The 4,131-nt window shown below is 39.2% G+C and overlaps 1 non-coding gene across 1 annotated transcript; it reads left to right on the plus strand.

The window, feature by feature from the left end:
* The first annotated feature begins 2,354 nt into the window (after nucleotides 1-2,354).
* Nucleotides 2,355-2,462, plus strand: LOC148573783 (small nucleolar RNA R71). Its single transcript, XR_015906079.1, has one exon. It is a non-coding gene; the product is annotated as a small nucleolar RNA R71 (small nucleolar RNA).
* Nucleotides 2,463-4,131: the final 1,669 nt, after the last annotated feature.

Here is a 4,131-nt window from a genome sequence, read left to right on the forward strand (position 1 = left end):
GGCTATAGAGGGTGGGTTTAGGAGGGAAAGTGGTTTGAATTTGAATGGTGAGGTAGGTGGGGTTTTATAAAGGATGGATGTGAGTGGTGAAGAGAATGGTGGGATTTGATAGGTGAGGGGTTTTTGGGGAAGAGGTATTGAGGTGATTGGTGAATGGGTGAAGAAGAGAGAGAGTGGTGGGGTAGGTGGGGATCCTGTGGGGTCCACAGATCCTGAGGTGTCAAGGATATCTCATCCCTGCACCAAGTGGCGTGCAAAATGCTCCTTTCTGCCAATCCTGGCATTAAACGCCAGGCTACTGCCCATTTCTGGCGTTTAACACCAGCTTCTTGCCCATTCCTGGCGTTAAACGCCAGTCTGGTGCCCTTTTCTGGCGTTAAACGCCCAGAATGGTGCCAGACTGGGCGTTAACGCCCATTCTGCTACCTTTACTGGCGTTTAAACGCCAGTAACTGTCTCCTCCAGGGTGTTCTATTTTTCATTCTGTTTTTCACTTTGTTTTTGCTTTTTCAATGGTTTTTGTGACTTCACATGATCATCAACCTACAGAAAACATAAAATAACAATAGAAAATTATCATAGAATAGTAACGATTGGGTTGCCTCCCAACAAGCGCTTCTTTAATGTCAATAGCTTGACAGTGGCTCTCATGGAGCCTCACAGATGTTCAGAGCAATGTTGGAACCTCCCAATACCAAACTTAGAGTTTGAATGTGGGGGTTCAACACCAAACTTAGAGTTTGGTTGTGGCCTCCCAACACCAAACTTAGAGTTTGACTGTGGGGCTCTGTTTGACTCTGTATTGAGAGAAGCTCTTCGTGCTTCCTTTCCATGGTGACAGAGGGATATCCTTGAGCTTTAAACACATGGGAGTCTCCATTCACTTGAATGATCAATTCTCCTCTGTCAACATCAATCACAGCTTTTGCTGTGGCTAGGAAGGGTCTGCCAAGGATGATGGATTCATCCATACACTTCCCAGTCTCTAGGATTATGAAATCAGCAGGGATGTAATGGTCTTCAACCTTTACCAAGACATCCTCTACAAGTCCATAAGCCTGTTTCTTTGAATTGTCTGCCATCTCTAGTGAGATTCTTGCAGCTTGTACCTCAATGATCCCTAGCTTCTCCATTACAGAGAGAGGCATAAGGTTTATGCTTGACCCTAGGTCACACAGAGCCTTCTCAAAGGTCATGGTGCCTATGGTACAAGGGATTGAGAACTTCCCAGGGTCCTGTCTCTTTTGAGGTAATCTCTGCCTAATCAAGTCATTCAGTTCTTTGATGAGCAATGGAGGTTCATCCTCCCAAGTCTCATTACCAAATAACTTGGCATTTAGCTTCATGATTGCTCCAAGGTACTTAGCAACTTGCTCTTCAGTAACATCTTCATCCTCTTCAGAGGAAGAATACTCATCAGAGCTCATGAATGGCAAAAGTAAATTCAATGGAATCTCTATGGTCTCAGAATGAGCCTCAGATTCCCATGGTTCCTCATTAGGGAACTCCATGGAGGTCAGTGGGTGTCCCTTGAGGTCTTCCTCAGTGGGAATCACTACCTCTTCCTCCTCTCCATGTTCGGCCATGTGAGATGTGTTTATGGCCTTGCACTCTCTCTTTGGATTCTCTTCTGTATTGCTTGGGAGAGTACTAGGAGGGAGTTCAGTAATTTTCTTACTCACCTGACCCAATTGTGCCTCCAAATTTCTAATGGAGGACCTTGTTTCAGTCATGAAACTTTGAGTGGTTTTGATTAGATCAGAGACAATAGTTGTTAAGTCAGGGTGGCTCTGCTTAGAATTCTCTGTTTGTTGCTGAGAAGATGATGGAAAAGGTTTGCTATTGCTAAACCTGTTTCTTCCACCATTATTGTTGTTGGAACCTTGTTGAGGTCTCTGTTGATCCTTCCGTAAGAGATTTGGATGATTTCTCCATGAAGGATTATAGGTGTTTCCATAGGATTCTCCCATGTAATTCACCTTTTCCATTGCTGGGTTCTCAGGATCATAAGCTTCTTCTTCAGAGGAAGCTTCCTTAGTACTGCCTGTTAATGCTTGCATTTCAGACAGACTTTGAGAAATCATATTGACTTGTTGGGTCAATATTTTATTCTGAGCCAATATGGCATTCAGAGTATCAATCTCAAGAACTCCTTTCTTCTGAGTTGACCCATTATTCACAGGATTCCTTTCAGAGGTGTACATGAATTGGTTATTTGCAACCATTTCAATGAGTTCTTGAGCTTCTGCAGGCATCTTCTTCAGATGAAGAGATCCTCCAGCAGAGCTATCCAATGACATCTTGGATAGTTCAGACAGACCATCATAGAAAATACCTATGATGCTCCATTCTGAAAGCATGTCAGAAGGGCACCTTCTGATCAATTGCTTGTATCTTTCCCAAGCTTCGTAGAGGGACTCACCATCCTTCTGTCTAAAGGTTTGGACTTCCACTCTAAGCTTACTCAATTTTTGAGGTGGAAAGAACTTTGCCAAGAAGGCATTGACTATCTTTTCCCAAGAGTTCAAGCTTTCCTTAGGTTGTGAATCCAACCATGTTCTAGCTCTGTCTCTTACAGCAAAAGGAAAGAGCATAAGTTTGTAGACTTCAGGGTCAACCCCATTGGTCTTGACAGTGTCACAGATTTGTAAGAACTCAGCTAAGAACTGATGAAGGTCTTCCAATGGAAGTCCATGAAACTTGCAATTCTGTTGCATTAGAGAAACTAATTGAGGCTTAAGCTCAAAGTTGTTTGCTCCAATGGCAGGGATAGAGATGCTTCTCCCATAGAAATCAGGAGTAGGTGCACTAAAGTCACCAAGCACCTTCCTTGCATTGTTGGCATTGTTGTTTTCGGCTGCCATGGTTTCTTCTTCTTTGAAGAGCTCTGTTAGGCCCTCTAAAGAGAATTGTTCTTTAGCTTCTCTTAGCTTTCTCTTCAAGGTCTTTTCAGGTTCAGGATCAGCTTGAACAAGTATGCCTTTATCTTTGTTCCTGCTCATATGAAAGAGAAGAGAACAAGAAAGTAGGAAATCCTCTATGTCACAGTATAGAGATTCCTTGAAGTGTCAGAGGAAAAGAAGAATAGAAGGAGGAGGTAGATGGAGGAGAATTCGAACATATAAAGAAGGAGGGAGTTCGAATTGTACCTTGAGGAGGAGTGTTAGTCCTTTAAATAGAAGGATGTGAGAAGAGGGGAAGAATTTTTGAAAATTAATTAAAAGATTTTAAAAAAAATTTGAAAATTTGATTGAGATTTTCGAAAACTAAGATTGGGAAAGAAATAAAGTGATTTTTGAAAAAGATTTTGAAATTAGAAAAAGATATGATTGAAACAATTAATTTTGAAAAAGATGTGATTGAAAAGATATGTTTGAAAAGATATGATTGAAAATCAATTTAGAAAAAGAAAATTTTTTAAAATTAAAGTTGATTACTTGACTATCAAGAAATTAAAAGACATGATTTTAAAATTTAAAGTTTGATCCTTTCTTAATAGGCAAGTAACAACTTGAAAATTTTGAAGTAAATCTTTAATTATAGCAAGGATTTTTGAAAATAGTAAAAATAAATATAAAATGGAAAGAAATTGATTTTGAAAGAGATATGATTGAAAAGGTATGATTTGAAAAAGATTTGATTTTGAAAAATTATGAAAACTTGAAAAAAATGTGAATTAAAAACAAAATCTTCCCTCTTGTGTCATCCTGGCGTTAAACGCCCAGAATGGTGCCCATTGCCCATTCTGGCGTTTAACGCCCAAATCTCTACCTTTTTGGGCGTTTAAACGCCAGTTTTCCTTTACGCCCAGCTTTTTCTGTTTGATTCCTCTGCTGAATGTTCTGAATCTTCGATTCTCTGTATTATTGACTTCAAAAGACATAGTTTTAAAAATATTTTTTTGAATTTTTGATGATGAGAAACAATAAAAATGCAACTAAGATCAAATAAACAATGCATGCAAGACACCAAACTTTAAATGTTTGTATACTAAGGACTATAACAAAGTAAAAAATGCATATGTAAAACAACAAAACACACTAAACAAGAGAATTTAAAGATCAGAGCAAGGAAATCATCAAGAACAACTTGAAGATTAATGAAGAACAATATGTATAAATTCGAAAAATG

Source organism: Arachis ipaensis, chromosome B2 (assembly GCF_059453495.1).
Source record: "Arachis ipaensis isolate K30076 ecotype BB chromosome B2, ASM5945349v1, whole genome shotgun sequence".
Classification (NCBI taxonomy): domain Eukaryota; kingdom Viridiplantae; phylum Streptophyta; class Magnoliopsida; order Fabales; family Fabaceae; genus Arachis; species Arachis ipaensis.